The sequence below is a fragment of the Vipera ursinii genome, assembly GCF_947247035.1.
Source record: "Vipera ursinii genome assembly, chromosome: 1".
Lineage (NCBI taxonomy): Eukaryota > Metazoa > Chordata > Lepidosauria > Squamata > Viperidae > Vipera > Vipera ursinii.
The window spans coordinates 268,214,683-268,239,968 of NC_139512.1; positions in this window are offsets into that span (position 1 = coordinate 268,214,683).

The window sequence follows — 25,286 nt, forward strand, 5'->3', positions numbered from 1 at the left end:
ATATATATATATATATATATATATATATATATATATATATATATATAGTGAGACACCAAAAAATAAGACAACTACAGAAGATAATAATCATACTATAAAGCTTTGATTTTATTTTGGTCATAGTTTTACTTTATATTCCTATGATGTTGTTGATTAGTAGTCTCATATTGATGTAAAAATGAAATAAAACAGTGGGATTCTCTCTGAATTTTTCACATCATATCTAAGGTAATTTTCACATCATATCTAAGGATCTTCCAACAGTACATTGAACAAAGCAACAAACATCTGTCACATCTGGCTCCTTTTCTCTTCCATCCTTTCCCTAGAGAAAGACTGTGGATACGTATAGAATCATTCTGCTTGGTAGACTAAGCATCCTTTTGACCAAATGTTGTTAGGTATGTGGTATGTGAGGTATGAATTTCTCTCTCTCTCTCTCTCTCTCTCTCTCTCTCTCTCTCTCTCTCTCTCTCTCTCTCTCTCTCTCACACACACACACACACACACACACACACACAGAGAGAGTTCCTTATTAAGTGTGCCTTATTAAAGAAAGAAATTTTGAAAACTAAGCAAGAAAGGAATTCATTGGAAGACATTCAGACAATGTGAGACCAAGATTTAATTTCTTATATTGATTTATTGTGAAAAATCCATGTATTGTGAAAACAAATATGTACATAAATTGTGTGGACCCATATGTACATATACATATACGTATACATATACAGTGGTATAGTCAGATAAATTGTCAATCTTTTTCTATAATAGTCCTCTGGAAACTCATCGCCTTCATATATGTGAGAATGCAATTCCCATTCAATGAGACATGTTAGCAGCTCATTGTGGCAAACAATCCAAGGACAGTGATGGCTTTGGGATGCATGATTTTTATGCATTTTTTTAGTGCTTGTTACATTTAAATTAGGAAAGTTGTACACATTAGCTATTTTAAATGTAAGAGGCAAGATATTTTGATTTGCTTTGTTTTCGTCTTTTTTGCTAATGATAGCAAACACATACTTAGTAGAGAAAGATGAAAAAGCACCACTGAAAAATTCTGAATTATACTTGTTAGCTTATATATTTCTTAGCTTAAAATTTAAACAAAAGATCTCACTCTATTGTTTAAAAGGAATGTACTTGTTTTTACAATTAATTCCTTTACATTCTCTCCATGATGGGGAAACAATCAAGCAATCAGAAAAATAAAGCCCAGTATCAGCTTTAAAGTGATGGCTCAAATCCTTCAATGTCTTCATTCCTTGTGTCACCAGGCATGTGCATACTCTACAAACAAAAGTGGAAAAAGAAAGACAGCAAAGAACATTCGCATATGAACTAAATTTAGTCGAAGACAATATAAAAGAAACAATGTTGATTCTAAATAAGAAAGAGAATTCTATGCTAAATATATTATTTCCTGCATGCCCTCCATTACAAAACAATTTAACTGAAAAAGAGCTTATTTCTTTTAAAAGAGTTTATTGTTCATCTATATCTTATCTATCTGTCTGTCTGTCTGTCTGTCTGTCTATCTGTCTATCTGTCTGTCTGTCTGTCTGTCTATCTATCTATCTATCTGCTATATATCATGGTTCAACACTGGAAATTTTTAAGAAGAGACTGGACAGCCATTTGTCTGAAATGGTATAGGGTTTCTTACCTGAGTACGGAGTTGGACTAGATGACCTCCAAGGTCCCTTCCAACCTTATTATTATTATTCATTTATCCATCTTTATCACCTATCATCTATCTAGCATCTATCCATCATCACTTTATGCCTTATATACAAGTTCCAACTACTTGAAATGCTGAAGTCTTGTACTTCCAAGTTGTCCCTATGTGCAGCATGTTTCATTAGAGCAATAACGACGTAACCTTGGTATGAATGACTATGAGCAAATCCTCTGCTTCAGGAAAACACTCATAACTGGTTCATGAGATGGAGACCTTCCTATCTTACAGCTATCATATGCACCTTGAGGGTTCAGTCTGAAATAGTTTACTCAATGGGAGTGCAACCTCATCCAGAATCCAAGATGGAATATCACTGCTATTGGGTCTTGGTTGGTTTCTGAACCTATATCCCCTCTGCCTCACTGAAATTGAGCCTGAATTTGTTCTTTCTTCTTCAGACACTTACAGTCTCCAGACACTGGGGTAGCAATTTTTCTGTATCTCCAGTTCAGGCCTGAGATATATAGTTAGCATACTGATGATATATAACTCCATGCTAATGTTAACATCTCCCAATGTCTTCATATGTAGATGTCAAGTAGGGGGATAATAGAGTATGACTCTGTGGCACTCCACAAAGAAGGGTGTTATGGTTTGACCTCTGCTGTCTCAATTGACTGGAACAGTCCCTGTAAGGAGGATAAGCACAGCTACCCTGAGCAGATCCATTGGGAACCTTCTATGGATCAATCAAACATACTACTATGGTAATTTATGTACATAGCAATCAGATAATGATTGGACAACGACAAGGGACAGATATTAATATCCTATATCCTGAGATCACACTGCATCTACTCCAAAAGGTTGACTCAGCCTTCCATCCTTCCGAGGTAGGTAAAATGAGGACCCAGATTGTTGGAGGAAATTAAGCTGACTTTGTAATAATGCCGCTTTGGGGTGTGTGTGTGAAAGCCCTAATAAGCAGGCATATACATAGAATGAAGGCTACTGCTAAGCTTGTAAGCCGCCCTGAGTCTTCGGAGAAGGGCGGGATATAAATGGAATTAAAAAAATAATAATTAAATAAAGGTATAATAAGTCTTGTGCATCAGACCATTTAGTTCAGTTTAGTTGTCATGGTATGTGTAAACTACTGAATTATCACCGAACATACCACCAGGGAATTGAAGTAATCCAGAATCATAACCTGAAGAACATTGACACCAGCTGAGAGATGGAATCCAAAGACTTGAGAAGTTATGCTGCTATGCAGCAGGAAGAATAGTATAAAGGTATCAGTCCTCACTTGAGCCAATAGAGTAAGATTTACAGGATTTCCATTCCACAAATATAGAAGCAATGTTTTCCCATGGATACTAGTAACTTTTAGATTCTGCCGTATGTTGTCAAAACAACATATGGAACTTAATGGATTCACGGGCGCCTATGAGGGGGGCAGTGATGAAACATGTATCATGTCATTATGCAAACAATTCAAATTATACAGATCTGGGAAATATTTTTTAAAAATTTACTCTTCTGTCAATTTCTGTGGGGTTTGCAAATTCCATAAAGATGTGGTTGTCTGCTAAAGAGAGTGACTTCGCTATACTGAATTTTGAATTGTATCATTATGCATAACTTTTGATCAGTATCAAATTCTGGATGATTTTTCTTAGTATGTGTTCTTCTTTCCAGGACTTTTTGGAACATTTTTAATAGAATATTTGAATAGATGTTGGAATTTTACTTTGTATCAATTACTGGCTGATGAGTTCTTATCATTTCCTACATTCAAGGATAAATATATCTGTTGCTGCCCAACAATAAGAACTTCTGTCGTTTGATCAAATGCAACTTTGATCAATTGCATTTTCAGATGCCTAAATTATTGGAAGTGGCAAAAAGCTCACAATTAGTCCTTACACTTGTCAAAAACCAATCTGATATACAATTTTTAAATGCCTGAGTGGAACAGTCAGGAGATCCATTTCTTCTAAACCACGGCAAATTGTCATGATAGTCTGTATCACAAACCTTGGTGGATCTTAGACTAATTATTACATTCTGGGAAGAAGCCATTTCACATTTTAATTTAACTTTGAGACAAATTTCACATGTGATATTTTTGTGTTTTAGGAACAAATTGATTACAGAGGTAGATTAGACATGGAGGATTATAAAGAACCCTAGTGATCTTCACTAAAACTGTTTATAAAGTTTATATATGTACACATATGAGAAGCCCATTTTTTTCTGCTGTGTTTAATTAATTAAACAGAATTGATTCCTAATTGCAATGTCTTTTTGCTTACACTATCTGACTAAAAGGGACGTGGTGGCTCAGTGGGTTAGGACGCTGAGCTTGTCGATCAGAAGGTCGGCAGTTTGGTGGGTTGAATCCCGAGTGCTGCATAACAGAGTGAGTGCCTGTTACTCGTCCCAGCTTCTGCCAACCTAGCAGTTCGAAAGCATGTAAAAATGCAAGTAGAAAAATAGGGACCACTACGGTGGGAAGGTAACAGCATTCCGTGCGCCTTTGGCGTCTAGTCATGCCGGCCACATGACCACGGAGACGTCCTCGTACAAGCGCTGGCTCTTTGGCTTTGAAACGGAGATGAGCACCGGCCCCTAGAGTCGGAAACGACTAGCACGCATGTGCGGGGGAACCTTTACCTTTACCTTTATCTGACTAAGTGAAACAGAAATTATGTTGAACAGACTATAAAAAAGGCAATAAGATATTTTGAATCACTACTTTGATTATCACTCTCAGGCAGGTAAATCTTTTACGCAAAGTGAACTATTGTGACGATCATCTTCTCATAGTTGAAAACGTTGTTCTTCTGGGCTAATGTCCAAATAAAACAAGAGTTAAATTTCATTGGACTCTGAGGCCCTCAGTCGAGCGGGAAAGCCAAAATCTCAATTGATAAAGACAAAATGGAAATAATCTATCCATCATAATTCTACTTTTGCCTGTGGTTTGATATAACTGAATGGTTTGTCTCACAAAAAAAAATCTAAGTTTTTCTACAATGTGATGAATACACATTTCCACTATGGCTTAAGGTTACACTTGTATTGGCTTATTTTTGTTCTACAAACCACAATTAATAAAAGGGTTGGCTTAGTGCAATGTATAAATTCAGCATCTCCATTTGTGTGCTTAGATGACTTTGCTAAAACAAAAATTTTACAGTCACAAGTGTGTATTATTACGATGGAAGAAGAATATTGGCATTTGCTATTCTAAAATGCAAATAATAAACCTCACACTTTAGGCAATTTGCTTAAGGGTGGCATTACAAACAGTGACTTAGGAAAAATAAATATTAACATCAATACACACACAAACACACACAAAAAAGCTGGCTATATTACCTTTCCTTTCATTGCAACAAGCTTCAGCACCAGCTCTCTTCTCTCTCTCTCAGTTAGCCTTATCTGTCTCATTATCCTTCATGTTTTTCATAAGGTTCTGTTTTGGAACTCTTCTGCAAATGGCCCTGCAGTGGAATGATTGTGTTCTTAATAATTTCAAAGATGTGGATGTTTTCTTTCCCCCCTCAGTATTTGACCTATTTTGCCACTCATGCATTATACATACTGGGGAAAGCTGTACTCATAAGGCAGAATCATTAGAGCTTAAAGAGATTCACTCAATTTCTCCTCCTTCTCCTCCTTTTTTTCTGTGCAAAATCTAACATTTAAAAACCGAGTGAATCAGTTCTTTTTTTTTCCACTTCCCTTTTTATGTCTTCATGTAATTTTCCCTATGCTATTCTTGGAAGCTTAGTATTTTAAACAAAAAAAATGGAAGAGATAGTAGCAATTATCTTTTGTAAGGACATGCATATAATGAAGGCTGCAATCAGAATTGCATGAACTAGGAAGAAAAGCCCATTGACGAGAGGGGAATTTACTTCTGAGTAAACATTCCTAGAATTGTGTTTAAAAAAAAAGTGAGAATTTTTTCTGGGATGAATTGCATTGCAGAAGTAGGAATGCCAACATTCTTCAGATCAGGTATACAATAATAAAAAAACTGTACAAGAGATTTGTTTAGTACAGTTCGTCTGATTTTCTTCATAATATCTTAACTTACTATAGTGTGTCAAAATAACTACCTTATGCTTTCCTTTAAATGGAAATAGCCAATATACAGTAGACTCTATCACACTGTAGTAATAGCCTACGAAAGTCTGTATTACCTCTTTTTCTCTTAAGTTTGAATGAAGCAGTGTATGTGTGTATATTTACTATAAAAATTCGTATATTTAAAACCATATATTTGAGAGGAATGTCTTAAAAATGGCTTATATTAGGGAAATAAATACACAGTGTAAAAAATTGTAGATTAGGGAAAAATACATGTAGTAATGCACAAAAACATTCTTTCATTATTTCAGGGGAAAAAATTAAGCAGAATATTAGAATCAAATAAATACATTCAACAGTCACCTTAAATTTACAGTAATCTATACATGTAAATCTGCTTTTCTTCTCTTTCCAACATGTAAAGCTGACTTTCTTCTCTTTCCAAGACATAGATTCACCCCTTGTGGTCTACTGCTGGACTACAAGTGCACCCTCACTGCTATTGCTGTAGCCCCAGAGTTAGGGGCTAGGGTTGGAGATTAAGGATGGTTTGCAAGTTATAGGTGCCAACAATTTTTATTACCAGCTTTCTTTGTCCCTTAGCAGGAGGAGAAGGATGGAGAAGTAACAGGATCCTGCCATGAAAATCTGTATCTTATTTTAAGAACTTAAGAAGAAATATAGCCTTTTGCTTCTTAATTCACAAACAAGAATGTATTTCACTCTGGAATGGAGACCATGAAGTCTTGAATTTCTTGAGTTTACACCTGTGTAGTATACATTCCTTAGGGAAAACAAGCCAAGCGGTGTTACATGCCCACGAAGAAAACTCTTGCATTGTCGTTGTCAAGAGAGCTGTTTCTCTGGACAAGAGCCATGGTAGCACAGTGGTTAGAATGCAGTACTGCAGCTTACTTCTACTGACTGCTGGCTGCCAACAGTTCAGCAGTTCATGTTTTACTGGCTCAAGGTTGACTCAGCCTTCCATCCTTCTGAGGTAAAAGAAGGATCCAGATTGTTGGGGGCAATATGTAAACCAAATAACAACAACAACAATAATAATACTGAGTTGTAAGGGTTGAATTGGAACCCCCTGCTCAGGCAGGAAACCCTATACCATTTCAGTCTTCTTAAAAACTTCCAGTGTTGGAGCATTCACAATTCCTGGAGGCGGGTTGTTCCACTGATTAATTGTTCTAGCTGTTAGGAAAATTCTCCTTAGTTCTAGGTTGCTTCTCTCTTTGATTAGTTTCCATCCATTGCTTCTTGTCCTGCCTTCAGGTGCTTTGGAGAATAGCTTGACTCCCTCTTCTTTGTGGCAACCCCTGAAATATTGGAACACTGCTATTGTGTCACACCTAGTCCTTCTTTTCATTAAAGTTGACATACCCAATTCCAGTAACCATTCTTTATATGCTTTAGCTTCCAGTCCCCTAATCACCTTTTAACTCTTCTCTGTACTCTTTCTAGAGTCTCAACATCTTTTTAAAATTGTAGTAACCAAACCTGAATGCATTATTCCAAGTGCGGCCTTACCAAGGGATTATAAAGTGGTATTAACATTTCACTTGATGTTGATTCTATCCCTCTGTTAATGCAGCCTAGCAGCATGTTGGCTTTTTTGGTAGCTGCAGCACACTACCGGCTCACATTTAAGTGATTGTTCACTAGGACTCTGAGATTCCTCTCACAGTTACTACTATTGAGCAAGGTACCACCTATATCAGGGGTGTCAAACTGCCGGCCTGTGAGTCAGTTTCATCATACTGAATCCGTGCCCACCCCATTGCCAGCAATGCAAAAAGAGTCATGATATGTAGTGACATGTCACGTGACGTGGCGAGTTTGACACCCGTGACCTATACTGTACCTGTTCATTTGGTTTTTCCTGCCTAAATGTAGAGAGGGCCTAGAGAGGACCGTAAAGCACTGAGAAGCAGTATATAAGTCTTAAGTGCCATTGCTTCTCAGGGCTGCTGGTTGCCTGAGGCAACGGCAAAATTAGCACTTGTTTGCCAATCAAAGCCACCCAAGGCTAGAAAACTAGTTTTGGCACTGACAGTAAAACAGGGTCCATTGTCTTCCAGGGCAGCAAAAATGCTACTGTAAAAATTAATTAATTAGGTAATAATAAACAACATGCCTCCCTTTCATGGCTACCTAAAATTACTTCCTCAAGGCAGTTGCTTGACTGCTTAGTACTATGCCCTACCCTGCCTAGAGCCCAGAAGAGAAATATAGTAGGTAACTTAGCAGGGCTAAATATCTCAGAAATACAATATAGCTTTTGTAATGATTTTAATGAGTAAATTCATATATAATTATGAATACCAAATGACTAGCTATAGAAATTTACCTAAACAGAAATATTTCACAATCTCAGGACATTGCAAAGAATTGCAGTATTTTTAAACACAATTTTTTAAATAATAAATAAAAATGTTCTGACATTTTACGACCTTTCTTGCTACATTTGGTAAGCAAATCACTGCAGTTTTTAAGTTAGTAACACAACTGTTAAGTGAATCTGGTTCCCCCATTGACTTTGCTTGTCAAAAGATTGCAAGAGGGGATCACATGACCCCGGGATACTACAACCATCCTAAATAGGAACCAGTTGCCCAGCATTTGAATTTTGATCACATGACCGTGGGGATGCTGCAATGGTCATAAATATGAAAAATAGTCATAAGTCATCTTTTTCATTGCTATTGTAACTTTGAACAGTCACTAAATGAACTCCTGTAAGTTGAGGACTATCTGTAGTTGATTTCATTGACGCCATCATATTCAATGCCTGATCTCAGATATGTCAGACCTATTCAGGATAATGCTCACCTCTGCATACTCTTTGACTGTCATTCATCAAAGCAGCTTGTGATGATATCATTGTGACATTAGTTACAGATTTGTCTCCTACCAATCCAGACATGTCAAACAGAAGGCCCGGGGGCCGGATCCAGCCCACGAAGTGGTTTCATGTGGCCCGTGAAGCCATCCTGGAAACAGTGAAGGAACGGCCCCCACTGCCTTGGCCCTGGCCCAGAGACCCTCCTTCTGCCAGAGACCCTCAGATCTGTCCCACTCCTGACCAGGCCCCCATAGGCACCCTTGATGTGAACGATGTAGAGCTGGCCATGCCCACCCATTTGGCTATATGCACTCTAGCCATGCCCACCCAGTAGGCCACGCCCACCCAGGCCACACCCACCCGGCCCCTTGAGGGCAACCGCAATGCTGATGCAGCCCTTAATGAAATTGAGTTTGACACCCCTGTACCAATCTATGAAGAAAAAATAATTCCTACTCAGGGTCTACTTTATATTTTATAAAATACTGCATCATTTGACTCAATTGAATGGGGCACAGCATGCTTTCAGTTTTGTTTCTTAGACACTGTTTCTCCCTGAGTACATACTTCTCTCTCTCTCCCCCTCCCCATTTTTAAATAAAAATGATTTGTTGTTGTTAGTAATTTTTGTGATGTCTTCTAGTCAGAAGGAGTCACAACTCTTTTCTGTGGAAATATTTGAACTAATTTGCCACCATCTTTGTTATGTATCCAAGTCATCTGCATAGCAACAGCCACCAAGGGGCGTTGGCCTGGACGGTTTTGGCGGGAAACCTATTTTTGGCGGGAAACCTAGGGCCAACCCCATTGGCTGGTCACCTACCTGGCTGGGTATTTAAGGAGGCCAGGTAGCCCTTGTTCTGGCAGTACGCTACCCCCCCAATAAAGAGCTGAACACGTACTCCGGCTGGCGTCTCTTCCTTGCGTCGGACCCACTACATTACAGTGGCAACGAGGATGGGATTTGCTGCTGACAAGGAGCTGAAGTCACTTGGGGAGCGCACCGCACGCTGAAGGAAGGAGGAATCTTCCCTTCCTCCCAACACGACCGCCAGGCACCGCCACTGCGAGACACTGGCTCAGGCCGCCACGCTAGCAACGGAACCACATGCCGCAATGACCGATGGGACAATGGCATGAGCTGGGCTGCCCCGCAAGTTCGACACCCGCCACCCAGAGAAATGGGCCCGGTACCTGTCGCACGTCAAGTTGTACATGAGATTTAACCAAATCTTGGAAGACGGCTCGAAAGCGGCAGCCCTGCTCTGCCTAGGTGGATCAGCACTCCTTGAGGTCACCACAAACCTGTTCGCTCCAGAGGCCATCGATACCATCTCGTACCGAGACCTCGTAGCTAAGCTGAATGCCAATTTCCGGCCCCGCAGATCCAAGCTGGCTGCCCGAGCCCAGTTCGAGAGGAGGAACCACCGGCCCGATGAGTCAGGGGCCAATTTCATCGCCGCCTTACGAGAAGCCACCGTCGCCTGCAAGTTCTCAAATTTGGAGGAGTGGCTACGAGACAGGCTGGTTTGCAGCCTACGGGACATGAGACTGCAGGAGCGCCTGTTCGAGAGGGAGGAGGTTTCGCTCCAGGAAGCCCAGGACGCCATCCTGGCCCACGAGGCAGCCTGCAGGGCCGTCCAGGCCGTCCATGAAGCCAACCCCAGCGGCCTGGCAGCCAGCATCCACCAGCAGGTTGCCTAAGACGAGGGCGGACAAAGCATCGACCTCCTCCAGTGGAAATCAACGCCCGACCATCGAGGCGGACGGCCAGACAAGCCCAGGCCCTCTAGCAACGCTACCAACCCGCAGAAGTGCGCAGGGTGTGGTGGAAACCACGTGCGCAGCCTCTGCAAGTTCCGGTCAGCCACGTGTCAGGCCTGCAAGAAAACAGGCCACATAGCCACGGTCTGTCGTAGCCGCTGCCCCCCCGAGAGGAGATCCACGAGCTGCAACCGGAGGAATCGCCATTCGAAGGTACTGGGGCCCTGCCCTTGTTCTGGCAGTACGCTACCCCCCCCCCCCCAATAAAGAGCTGAACACGTACTCCAGCTGGTGTCTCTTCCTTGCATCGGACCCACTACATTACAATCTTTATGTTTCTAAAGTAAGGTGTCAAATCCCCGTCTACACCGGAGAACGCGAGCAAAAATGACGACGTAGTACGGTTGACCGTGAGAGTTCCTTTACTAGCAGGATATCCAAGCAATTGCAAAGTCAGCGTTGGGAGTCGCTCGCCCCCAATGCGTCTTTTAAACATTGCCAATAATTGAATAACAGCCCCACCCGTTGCTCCACCCCTTCCCCGCGCAGACCAGCATCCGCCTGAACTGCGTAAAGACCCCACCCCCCTATCCCGTCGCCCCACGCCCTGCTTCTTCCCCTGACGCCGAGGTCCATACAGCGTGAAGGAAGGTGTAAGTCCAGCATCCCCCTCTCCCATACTCTAAAGTCCCCTTTGTGCTCCCCTCCACCAACTCAGTATTCCGTGCCACACCCGCAGCCCCCTGGCAGGCCCCATTGTCCGAGCGCAGCTGTAGAGCGCCCTGCCCCGCCGCCGGTATGCAAGTGGCTGAAACGTCCGGCTGTAGCGGGAGCGGCTCTGTAGGTCTTATGCGGCTGCCGATACTCACTTTTGGCCACCGCACAGCTGAACGGGCTGGCGCGGCTCCAGCGTGTTCGCCCAAGGTTGCTGTGGGCCGCCGCACAGCTGATCGGGCTGGCGCGGCTCCAGCGTGTTCACCCGAGGTTGCTGTCGGCCACCGCACAGCTGATCGGGCTGGCGCGGCTCCGGCGTGTTCGCCCGAGGTTGCTTTCAGCTGCCGCACAGCTGATCGGGCTGGCGCGGCTCCAGCGTGTGCGCTCGAGATGGCTTTCGGCCGCCTTGCAGCTGTTGGGAGTGGGCGTGGCTGGATCTCCTCCCGACTGCTCCAAGTGCTCCCCTGTGTCCCGGTGTGTTGTCGAGCCCGAGGGGCTTGACATAAGGTATCCGAGAGCAGATTTGTGAGTCTCCTTTTTCTTCTTTGATGTTGGCAGTGATCATTCAGCCATTTTTCAGACACCAATTTTTAATGGAAAAGCTGCAACTTTTTAATTTTACAATTGGTCCTCTTGCACAGCTGCACAGTTGTGAACACATTTTTTTTTACTTAGGAACAAAGAACTTGCAATAGCCTCCCACTTCCTTTCCAATATACTTGCGGTTCGTGACATGTCCCACTATAAAAATAAATGATAAAAAACATTCTTTTTTTCCCCAAATTCTTCCTCTTCTCCTTTGGCTGGCTTGACATAACACACACTTAAATGTGCCAAATAAAGGACAAGCAGCTGCATTTGTGTAACATACTTAACTTGGTTAGCATTAAATTGAGGTTTGCGGTGGCTTTCTGTGTGGTATGAACTCACACCATTTCATAGATTTAGTGGACTTGCATGACTCCAGAAAAAGATAAATTCATAAATGAACTTAAACAAATGGTAGAAACATTATATATATGGCACTAGTTGAATTAAAAAGACACATAACAAGAAGTGATCCAAGGAAACTGAGTTGTGTAACATTGGTGTTAATGTTTGTTTGCTTTTTAAAATTATATAGGGAAATAGAGAAAATGATGCCACTTATCAATAAGCAAAGAAGGAATATCATATTTGCTTTCTTTTTCTTTTCTCCCTAGTTCTGTTTGTATATATTGGCTAAAGCTTGGTAGCAGAAAATTTAAACAGGGAAGCGAATAAAGAGAGCAATTTCTTTCTCAGTGCTGTTGTTGGTTATTTCCCCAGTGGAGACTCAGAAAGTCCATAACTGGAAGAAGTAGCAGTTCATTGCTTCCTCTCCTTATGGATAGTTTCTTGATTGATAGATAATTTATTTTCAGTAATTAGATATAGCAAGTAGAAAATCTATGCAGATACTATATCTGACACGGCAAGGCAATATTAGATAGATAGGTTGGTTGCTTGTATGTGTTTGTATGTGTTTGAGTATGTGCACACTCACAGAAAAGAGATGGGCCATTGATATGTTGTTCATTGGGCCATTATGTTTGTTAATTGGACAATCATATCCTTTAGATGAATTTGTGGAGAAGATTCTGCTGGCTGTCACTGGTATTTGCAAATGTAGACTAGTCGGAAATTTAAGACCTTTCCTACCTGGTATTGAGGAGACTGGCAATCTCAGATGTCAAATATATTTTCATTGATGAGGCAAAAAAATCTCAGGCACCCTGAGCACCCCTGAAAAAAACACCCTAATTTCACAAATAAATATAAACAATACTATAGATAAGTCAAATACGTAGCACTAGGCTTCTTTTGTAATACTTACAAAAGCCATCCCATATTGCCTAATAATAAAACTAGTTCCAGGACATTGTATTACAAGTGTTTTGTAAATGTCATAATTAAAAATAAACTTGTTGCCAAGTTTATGAAGTAGGGAAGAGAACCTTGCCTCAGAAATAACAAAAAATGAATCAATATCCTGTTGCATTCAGGCTAAATTTATATTTAACTTCACAGGAATTTCAGTATTATGAATGACATTATTATCCCATCAGTAGCACAGATCTTATCCACATATGTTGTTCCATAATGATCATGGCAGAGATTTATACATATTCAGAAATCAGTTTTCTGTTTCTGTTTAATTATTTCAGTTCCCACAAATGTAGCCATGATTTACTTTGAGATAAAGCTTTTAATTTCTTGATCAAGGATAATTTGAACATTGGCCATTTCCTGATTAGTGGCTAAAAGTGTCTTCAGAATATTACTACCCATTGTTGAAGTGTCTGAAAGCATGTCATTATAATTGTTATTTTGGTTCAATGATGGTTGGGTGATTAATCACTAGTCAGAAAATGACCTTACACACAATACTGATTAGTTTGCCTTGTCTTGCTTGTAAAACAGCTACCTCTCTTTCCAGGTAGAAGTACAAATGGAAACAGATGGGAAAGATAAAATAAATCTCTTTTTCCCCTTTCTCTCAAAACTTTTAATCCAACAATCACAGCATTTAGGTGACCGTGGTAAGTTAACTATCTGCTTATTGCTCTCCTCATGCCCCAATCCTCTCTTCCAAGTCTGGTACTTGGAACAATAAATGAGAAAAAGTAAGGAAAAGTACTTGGATTTGTGACAATATTTCTGGCACACATTTTCCTTTCTGGATATATTTTAATGAAGCTTTTGGGTACTGGGAAAACAATATCAACCCTGGAGTTTGCTGAAGCCATTTTCCCCCTGGAATGGGAAAGAATAAGATGGAACATTTTTACTTCCAACCATTGATGGATCCTAAAAAGGCCTAAGGCCATCCATTGATGGTGAATAGGAGTGAAAATCTCCTTAATTTATTGAATTAAAGTTTGAGACAATTACATTGCAACATAGACAAGGAGCTGACCAATGCAATGAACGTAAAAGCATTGATTGGTTGTCCCACTAAGAATGTTAAAACGAATCTCCAAAATCCCTTACCTTAACGGAGTGCTTAGTTCTTCCAATAAATACTGCCTTATCGGTTGGTAATTTGTTTGGCACACCTATATGACAGTGCTTCTTATAAAATTAGAAAAAGAGCTATTTCTTTGTGTATATTTATGGATAAAGCTCTCTTACCTTCCAAGAGAGAAGAATATTCCTATGCTGATGCTTCTTGTTCCCTCAAATTTCCACAACTACAATGTTGTTGTTGTTGTTAGCTGCGAAGTCGTGTCCGACCCATTGCGACCCTATGGACAACGTTCCTCCAGGCCTTCCTGTCCTCTACCATCTTCTGGAGTCCATTTAAGCTCACGCCCACTGGTTCAACAACTACAATGGGGAACTATAAAATAAAATATTTTAATTTTCAAATTTTGATTTTTGCTGATGAGGCTCAGACATCTGAAGGCTTTTTGGTGTACTATTTGAGAAAATGGTATGGAGAGCCATGTTGTTTGCTTATTAAAAGTAGGAGGGGAAGGGATTAGGAAAGAATGAAAGGTCAATGATTTTAATTCTGCTTCACTGAATTAAGGTGTTTGAAGCGATATAGTTGGTTGAAAGGTTATGTGAAGCAGGGGCTAGCAACTTGAATTCAACTTATCCTTCAGTTTGTAATCAAATAAATACAATTGTATGGTGGCTGGGATGTTTGTATGCCAAAAGTATCCAAAGCCGTCTCTTCATTTCAAAGCCTTTCAACTTTCTGCATAGTTCTTGGGACCATAACTGGTACTGAATGGCAACAGGCTGATGTTTACTCTTGGTCCTTTCAAAATCCAGGGTCATTAGTTGTGACAATCACTATAGGGTAGGGTCTTCAAACTTGGCACTTTTATGACTTGTGGACTTCAACTCCCAGAATTCCTCACCCAGCGTGCCTGGCTGAGGAATTCTGGGAGTTGAAGTCCACAAGTCATAAAAGGACCAAGTTTGAAGACTCCTGCTATAGGGTCTCAGTGGTAATATATACTTCACATTAGAAAGTTTAAGGTACTAGCCCTACCACTTCATACAGTCAGATCTGTAAAGAAGCAGCTTTAGGAAATGTACAGTATGGAAAGAATTAGGCTTGAACTGAAATGACTCAAACTAGAGCCCCAGTTGTGTTTTGTGCCATTTAATACAACAGAGCAATGGCACCTGATTTTAGTCTGCATTATGTTTACTCACACATTTTAAAAGATTATTTTCTACATTGCTTCAAGCATTCAATATTACATATAACTAGCAACTCCAATGACCTTCACTTAAAGGATAAAATGCACAGGATAAAATATAATACTTGCCTCCTGTGGTCCACTTCTGGTGGTTGAAAATACTCTATTTTTATAGGTTTATTTATCTAATATATTTAGAACACAGAAGGGAACATCAGAAGAGAAGTACAAAATTATTTGGCTTTCTCTGCTTATCAGTTGGAATGTATATATAAAAGAGGCACTACAATGAATACATATAATGTATATGTAAAGGAATAAATATTCCCTTATGAATACTCAGAAATTTACAGAGGGATATTAATCAACTCTGACCACAATGGGAATATGCAAAGCCAAAGAAGCCAAAGAAAACAGAAAGAAAAACAAATGTTTGTTTTGTTAACTTGAAATGGGTGGTGGTGGGGGGTGTAGATTAAGTTTCTGAAGTATCTATTTTTGAATATCTGGCAGTAGCATTGCTACTCCTTAATTTACTTGATCTTCATGGTAAGCTGTATGAGTAGATGCCTTTGGATGAGATTCTAGTAATATAACCCTGTAAAATTGCAAGAATATCTTTGCTTCTGCTTCACGTTATTATGTCTAAATCTCAGATATTTTTCATAGTACTTTTATTTTGACCAGGCTCAATGGATTATACATTCTTATAGTCCATGGCATTTTTTTTATTAACCATCTCCAAATCCCTAATTTATTTTATTTATTTATTTTTATTTTAATTCCATTTATATCCCGCCCTTCTCCGAAGACTCAGGGCGGCTTACAAGCTTAGCAGTAGCCTAATACAAGGGCCTTTCTGGTATTATCCCTCAACGTCCAGTTTACAGAAATGTATACAGTATATCAGCACTGAAAACACGACTGCTGTAACTATTCTGATCAGAAGTATAATTAGTCTTTTTAATCTTATCTATATTTGACACTGACCTCCATCAGATTAATAGTCTTTTTTTGGATCATTTCCCTCAATTTTGACTCATTTGTTTAACTCGACTCTCTTTATCTAGTTTAGGATTTGTGCAGAAGACAATTCATATTTTAGACCATATTAATGCAGAAATATTGAAAGTTCAAAAGGGTTTACAAACTTTTAAGGGCCACTCTAAATATCTCTTCTACAGTGTTAAACCATTAAATGGATATATCTTTTGGGCCTGATGATTTTGCTCTGGCAGGTCACTTTTTAACATAGCTGACTTTTGAATACAATGTCCCTCTAATTTTTTCTGTCATTGTACAATCATGTTTATAAAGGATTTTCCTATAGACTTCCTCTTTTATCCTCGTTTGCCTCTATTTAGTCCCTTCCATGATTATTCTTGAATAGTCCTGCTCAAGTGTAGTAAGGTTTCCTGGGATTTCTTTGATGTTCTTAAAACATCTTATTTTTCTTTGTCTTATTATTGTCCTTCATTTGTTAACATTCTCAGTTTAGATACCTTTGCTATCCTTCCTAAATGTTTAAAGTCTGCATTCAGCTATTGTACATTCTTTCTATTCACTCCCTGTCTTTCCATGGCTATCATGACTGCTTGTTCTGAAAGCTTGTTCTTAAAGATCTTTTCTTCTTTAAATTCTGGGAATATTTTGTTCTCCATCAGTTTTCACAGTGTCTCTTGCTTTTTCTCATAGTTTCTCAGATTCTCTTTTGCATAAGTTAAGCAATAAGTAATGTGTTCCTTCTATTCTGACCGCATGTCCTCCAGGTCAAATATTACGGTACTCTTTTGAATTGTCGAAGTTTAACCTGCCTGAATTTCCCAGTCACATCTTATCAAGAACCTCTGGACTCTGAGGAGACAACTCTTTCTGGTTCTCAACTGCAAATACTTTAAACTCCCCCCCCCCACCTGCAGCTCAGTTGCTGCCTGCAACGTGCCTAGAATAAGATTTTACTTATATTCCCCATCCTTGGATTTCTCCACACTTTTGGACGTTATTGTTGCAAAGTTTGTCTTCCATTTGTGCTTACCTGTAGAAGTTGCCCTGGTCTGTACCTCATCTTGCTTTTTAAAAAATTTAATAAATCCCCATTCCCAGAGTTTAGAAAGACATATCCAAAATAAATCCAGGTGTTGGGTCTCAATTGTTTTACCACTTAATTGTTTGCTACCAACCACCAACACACACCCTGCGTGAACTACATACTCTTGTCTCTTATGAGCAATAAGAGCAGCACCAGAATTATACAGGTGGTCCTGTATAATATGTAATACATTATACAGGTGATCCTCAACTTACAACCACAACTGAGTCCAAAATTTCTCTTGCTGAGACATTTGTTACGTGAATTTTGCCCCATTTGACAACCTTTCTTGCCACAGTTGTTAGGTGAATCATGCAGTCATTATGTGAATCTGGCTTCCCCATTGACTTTGCTTGTCAGAAGGTCGCAGAAGGGGATCCCATGACCCTGGGACACTACAACTGTCATACAGACAAGTCAGTTGCGAAACATCTGAATTTTGATCACATGACCATATAGGTGCTGAAATGGTCTTAAGAGTGAAAAACTGCCATAAGTCACTTTTTTCAGTGCTGTTGTAAACTTTGAACAATCACTAAACGAACTGTTGTAATTTGAGGACTACCTGTACTTCTGGAAATGCAGTCTGACTGTCTTAGATTACATCTTCTTCCTGTTATATAGTTGATAGATGTATGAGATTATTTATTACCCAAGAATCTTCCAGAGTAAATAAGATCAGATTAATTTGCCTTAGTCCAAGCAGTTCATTTTATACATCTGTAGGATTTGAATCCGATTCAAAGTTGTCAGTTTCTGATGTTTCAGCACCATACAGTGTTGACCAGAATAGTATATTTTACATACTGATTTCCCCCACGTATACACATTGCAAGCTTACTGTAGTAATGTCAGTCTTTGGTTTTACTTTACTTTTTTAAAAAATAAAATTGGATAAAACAGGAAACACCTCCCACACTTGGAGAGTCAGAACTATATAAAGCAACTGCATCCTCCACACAGTATATTTTGTAAGAAGATTTACCTAGTGACCATGTTTTGGAAATACAGACTTTTTTTAAAAAAAATAGTATGCCAAAACACTGGGAAAAGATTTTAAAAAAAACTACTACTGGTGAAACATTATTTTGTTTGCTCAAAATGGAAAAGCAGCAAATATAGCCAAGGATTTGACAATAGCATAGAGAATGTTTCACTCTCTTTTGTTAAAAAACAACATTTCTCTTGGTATCCAATTATTAAAAAATCAAAAGCATAAAAATAAAACAAAAATAACAGTAGTTATTGTAACAAAACTCCCAATGCAACTTCTGTCATGATGCAAGTAATAGATTTTTAGCAAAACTTAGGTTTGTAATTTGTGTGTGTGTGTGTGCCTTTGAGTCAGTTTTAACTCCTGATAATTGCATGGTCTAGTTCAGGGGTAGGCAACCTTGGCTTTTTTATGACTTGTGGACTCCAACTCCCAGAATTCCTGAGCCAGCCATTCTGGCCAAGGTTGCCTACTCCTGGTCTGTTGTTGTTGTTAGTTGCGAAGTCGTGTCCGACCCATCGTGACCCTATGGACAACGTTCCTCCAGGCCTTCCTGTCCTCTACCATCTTCTGGAGTCCATTTAAGCTCACACCTACTGCTTCAGTGACTCCATCCAGCCACCTCATTCTCTGTTGTTCCATTCTTCTATTGCCCTCAACCTTTCCCAGCATTAGGCTCTTCTCCAGTGAGTCCTTCCTTCTCATTAGGTGGCCAAAGTATTTGAGTTTTAGCTTCAGGATCTGGCCTTCTAAAGAGCAGTCAGGGTTGATCTCTTCTAGGACTGACCGGTTTGATCGCCTTGCAGTCCAAGGGACTCGCAGGAGTCTTCTCCAGCACCATAGTTCAAAGGCCTCAATTCTTTGGTGCTCAGCCTTTTTTATGGTCCAGCTTTCACTGCCATACATTGCAACTGGGAAGACCATAGCCTTGACTATACACACTTTTGTTGACAGGGTGATGTCTCTGTTTTTCAGTGTGCTGTCTAGATTTGCCATGGCTTTCCTCCCAATGAGCAAGTGTCTTTTAATTTCTTGGCTACAGTCCCCATCTGCAGTGATCTTGGAGCCCAGGAAAATAAAATCTGTCACTACCTCCATTTCTTCCCCATCTATTTGCCAGGAATTGAGAGGGCCAGATGCCATGATCTTGGTTTTCTTAATGTTAAGTTTCAACTCAAGTTTTGCACTCTCCTTCACCTGCAACAAGAGCCTCTTTAGTTCTTCTTCACTTTCTGCCATTAGAGTGGTATCATCTGCATATCTTAGGTTGTTGATATTTCTTCCGGCATCTTTCCAACTTTTGATTCCTCTAACCCTGCCTTTCTCATGATGTGCTCTGCATATAAGTTAAATAGGCAAGCTGACAGTATACAGCCTTGCCGGACTCCTTTCCCAATTTTGAACCAATCAGTGGTTCTGTGTCCAGTTCTCACTGTTGCTTCTTGGCCCGCATATAGGTTTCTCAAGAGACAAATAAGATGGTCTGGTACGGTACTCCCATCTCTTTAAGAACTTGCAACAGTTTGTTATGATCCACACAATCAAAGGCTTTAGCATAGTCAATGAAGTAGAAGTAGATGTTTTTCTGGAACTCTCTAGCTTTCTCTATGATCCAGCGTACGTTGGCAATTTGATCTCTCATTCCTCTGCCTCTTCGAAATCCTGCCTGTACTTCTGGTAGTTCTCGATCCACATACTGCTGGAGTCTAGCTTGTAGGATTTTAAGCATAACTTTACTAGCATGAGAAATGAGTGAAATGGTGTGATAGTTTGAACATTCTTTGGCACTGCCTTTCTTTGGAATTGGAATGTAAACTTATCTTTTCCAATCCTGTGGCCACTGTTGAGTTTTCCAAATTTGCTGGCAAATTGAGTGTAGCACCTTTACTGCATCGTCTTTTAAGATTTTGAATAGCTCAGCTGGAATACTGTCACCTCCACTAGCTTTGTTATTGCTCAGCTTTTCTAAGGCCCACTTCACTTCACATTCTAGGATGTCTGGTTCGAGGTCAGTGACCACCTCATTGTGATTATCAGGGACATTAAGCTCATTCTTGTATAGTTCTTCTGTGTAATTTTGCCACCTCTTCTTAATCTCTTCTGCCTCTGTTGGGTCCCTGCCATTTTGGTCCTTTATCATGCCCATTTTTGCATGAAACATTCCCTTCATCTCTCCAATTTTCTTGAAAAGATCTCTGGTCCTTCCTATTCTATTGTTTTCTTCTATTTCTTTGCACTGTTCATTTAAGAAGGCATTCTTATCTCTTCTAGCTATTCTCTGGAATTCTGCCTTCAATTGGGCGTATCTTTCTTTTTCTCCCTTGCCTTTCGCTTCCCTCCTTTCCTCAGCTATTTGCAAAGCTTCCTCAGACAACCATTTTGCTTTCTTGCATTTCTTTTTCTTTGGGATGGTTTTGGTTGCTACCTGTTGTACAATGTTGCGAACCTCTGTCCATAGTTCTTCAGCACTCTGTCTATCAGATCTAATTCCTTAAATCTATTTGTCACCTCTACTGTATATTCAACAGGGATATGATTTAATTCATACCTGAGTGGTCTAGTGCTTTTCTCTACTTTCTTCAGTTTAAGCCTAAACTTTGCAATGAGAAGCTCATGGTCTGAGCCACAGTCAGCTCCTGTTTTTACTAACTGTATAGAGCTTCTCCATCTTTGGCTGCAAAGCATATAGTCAATCTGATTTCTGTGTTGACTGTCTGGTGATGTCCATGTGTAGAGCCGTCTCTTGGGTTGTTGGAAAAGAGTGTTTGCTATGACCATCGTATTCTCTTGACAAAATTCTATCAGCCTGTGCCCTGCTTCATTTTGTACTCCAAGGCTAAACTTGCCTGTTATTCTGGTTATCTTTTGGCTTCCTACTTTAGCATTCCAGTCCCCCATGATGATAAGAACATCATTTTTTGGTGTTAGTTCTATAAGGTCCTGTAGGGCTTCATAGAACCGATCAATTTCATCCTCTTCAGCACTGGTGGTTGGGGCATAGACCTGGACTACTGTGATATTGAATGGTTTGCCTTGGATTTGAACTGAGATCATTCTGTCATTTTGAGGATTGTATCCCAGTATTGCTTTTCCTACTCTTTTATTGACTATGAAGGCTACTCCATTTCTTCTGAGGGATTCTTGCCCACAGTAGTATACCTGATGGTCATCTGAATTAAATTCACCCATTCCTGTCCATTTTAGTTCGCTGATTCCTAAGATGTCAATCTTCAGTCTTGTCATCTCTTGTTTGACCACGTCCAGCTTTCCTTGATCTTACATTCCAGGTTCCTATGGAGAAAAAATCTTTACAGCATCGGACTTTCCTTTCACCACCAGACACATCCACAGCTGAGTGTCCTTTCGGCTTTGGCCCAGTCGCTTCATTCTTTCTGGTGCTACTAGTACTAGCCCTCTGCTCTTCCCCAGTAGCATATTGGACGCCTTCTGATCTGAGGGGCTCATCTTCCAGCATCATATCTTTTTGCCTTTTGGTATTGTCCATAGGGTTTTCATGGCAAAGATACTGGAGTGGGTTGCCATTTCCTTCTCCAGGTCTAGTTTCTGCAATTTTCTTGGCAAGGTTTTTCAGATGCTTGCCCTTGACTGCTTCCTAGATCTGAGAGAGAGTGATTGTCCCAAGGTCTTGCAGCTGGCTTTGTGACTAAGGCAGGACTAGAATCGTCTTTTGGTTTTGAACTTGTGCCTTAACGACTACCCCAAACTGGATCTCAGGCGTGTCATAAAGCATCATAAATTGCTTACAATTATTTTTCATCTGGGAACTCAGAATGCAGACAAACTGCCCAACAAAACGTACAGTTGACATAAATGTACATACAGTATTACACCAGAAGCTGGTTCTGCTGTATAAAGACTTTGTTGCACAAGATCTCTTAGAAATCTATTCTGCTTCTCTCAACCAGTCATGTTTCCTTTCCTCCATCCTATCTTCTGTGCGGTGGTCAGCTTCTCAATGTATGATATCTTATCTGGCTCTTTGGGTACATCACTCTTTGCTGTAGCTTCTAGAACCGTGGACAATTGGTTTCTTAGCTAGTCTCTCTGCATGGATTTCTCTTGCCATTCCATCTGTGATTGTTTATTCATGTCAGAAGAATCACAATTAAAATAAGGCATACTATATGACATAAAATATAATATACAAGATTAAAATATGTACATATTAAACAGATCTTGCCCAGAAACTAGCAACATTAATTGTGTTCTGTTGTGCTATCATGAGATCCTCAAGTGTACACTGATTGGGGAGGAATGCATATGTGTTGTTTTCTGCATGTCAAGAATCATTGATTCAAAAATCTCAAAATCAAGATCAAAGAGAGAAAGAAATCATACTCTCAGATTGCTGGGGAAGGGAACTGTTGTGCAGTGAGTTCTTTTCTGGCAATAAGCAAGATGAGAGGTTGCAAACAGGAACATTGCTTTATTGAGGCAAACAGGAACAGAACTGAAACAGAGGCTTCTGTGCAGCTACTTATACAGTTGGCCACTAGGCAGCGGCTAATAGGTTTAAAGGAACCCATTCCCACCCCAAATCATCCAATGATCTTCTTGGAGACAGTAAGTCTGGCTAGTCAGTGACCGTTACACAGACACACCAATTGAGGAACCTTAAGCAGCATTCAAACAGACACGTGAAACAGTTCAAGTAAAATCTCAATACATTACACCCCTCCCCCCTAGAATGTACATACGTTATTTAAGAATATAATCTTGTAAATATTGCAGTGGTTTATGCGACCTTTCAGAACACCTGGGGGATCCAGGCAACTTTCAGTCTACCAGATTGCCCACTGGGCTGCGTAGACCTGGGTTCTTAGGTTCACCTGAGTCAGATTGACTCAAGTCCCTTTGGCTGGCCATTCCTGGTCGGCCCAAGCCAAAGTCCAATGAGGTAGCTGTGTCAGCGAAGCTGTTGCCATGTTTGGGTTCACTTTCCCTGTCAGGAGACCCATGTTGCTCTCCCGGACATTGTCCATCTACAACCACCTCCCTGTTGTACTGACTGCTTGAGTCCTCAGAGCATGTGAACTGCCCTGTTTGGCTGCCGGTTTCCAGCCCTAATTGCAGACCTGCCATGAGGTCCTCGTTTAGTGGCCATTCTGCAAAATGCTTTTGCAGCTGATCAATATGGCAGCAAATAACTCACCCCCCTATCCATAGCCATCTAGTAAGAAAGAGGTCCTGAAATTTTGACAATTTTACCCGGCACCCACAAGTTCCCATGCCCATAGTTCTGGGCCCACACCCCATCACCCACTTGCAACCCCCTTGGAGCCTTTGGGCGTGCGGTGTCTACAGAACCCGGTCAGGATGTAACCGGTCCAGTTTTATGATTAGCCTTCTCCCCCAGCGAAGCTCTGCTGGGCTCTTGCCCGTTGCTGTGCAAAGCATAGTGTGCTGGCAAAGCAAAAAATCAGCCAGCCTATGGTGCCAAGTCCCCGGTCACAATACGCTTGAGTGACTCCTTTGTCATGTGCATCATGCGTTTGGCCTGCCCGTTAGTCAAGGGGTGAAAAGGAGCTGATGTTGCATGCCTTATGAAGTTAGTCCTCAAGAAGCCCTGAAATTCTGCCACTGTGAACTGGGCCCCATTGTTCGAGACTACAATGTCCAGTAGCCCGTGTGTGGCAAAAAGTTTCCTAAGCACCTGGATGGTCCTAGCAGTAGTCATAGTAGATATAGGAATTACTTCCAACCATTTAAAGTGGCTGTTGACCACTATCAAAAAGAGCTGTCCCTGAAAGGGCCCAGCGAAATCAATGTGAATCCTTGACCACGGTGTATGAGTCTCCTCCCATCAGTGGACGGAGGCCTGTGGCATTTCTGGTCTGGAATGTTGACACCTGTAACACCCGTGTACTTGGGCTTCGATAGCCTTATCTAACCCTGGCCACCATAGGTAGCTCCATGCCAATGCCTTCATCTGGACTATGCCTGGATGGCCCTCATGCAGAGACTGAAGCACACAGTGCCTTAATGAACTGGGAATAACCCTGCTCCCCCATAAAATGCAACCCTTGTGAGCTGAAAGCTCGTGTCTACGAATAAAGTAGCTCTGGAACTCAGGTCCAGTGCTATTGTCAAGCCACCCAGTGTGAATCCATGACAAAACTCTACTTAAAACTTTGTCTGCAGCAGTTTCTGCAGCCACATCCCCAGCATGGAGGGGAAACTCAGGCAAATCCTGAATTAACAAGATGCGAGCTGCTGGAGCCAGATCTGGCTCTACATGACAAATCCTCTTTGTCAATCTGAGCATAATTGCACTCAGCTGAGGACAATGTCCTTGAATAATAGGCAATGGGGGCTTGAGTCCCATCACTAGACAAATGGCTTAGTACAGCCCCCACCCCATAAGGGGATGCATCACACGCAATGCATACAAGCAATGTTTCATTAAAATGCGTAAGCATTGAATTGGAGGACAGTAGTGATTTTACTGCCTTAAAACTATTTTTGTGAACATTGGTCCACTTCCATGGGGTGTTTTTATCTAAGAGCCAGTGTAATGGCTCTGCCACTACGGCCTTGTTAGGAAGGAACACATGGTAAAAATTAAGGAGACCCAGGAATGCCTGAAGCTTTCCCTTAGACCTGGGGCTTGGTGCCAGCTGAATTGCCTTCAGCCTGGACTCTGCAGGATGGATGCCTTCAGCATCAATATGGAATCCCAGGAACTCAGTGGAAGAGACCCCAATCTTGTCCCTTTTCAGTTTGAGTCCCGCTGTGTGGAACCATTGAAGGACAGCTTTGAACCTTCTTGCAAGCACCTCAGTGGACTCACAGGCAATGAGCACATCGTCAAAATAGGGGCAAACCCCTGGAATGCCCTTGAGTGTATGCTCCATAACTCCCTGGAAGATCCCTGGAGCTACGCTAAC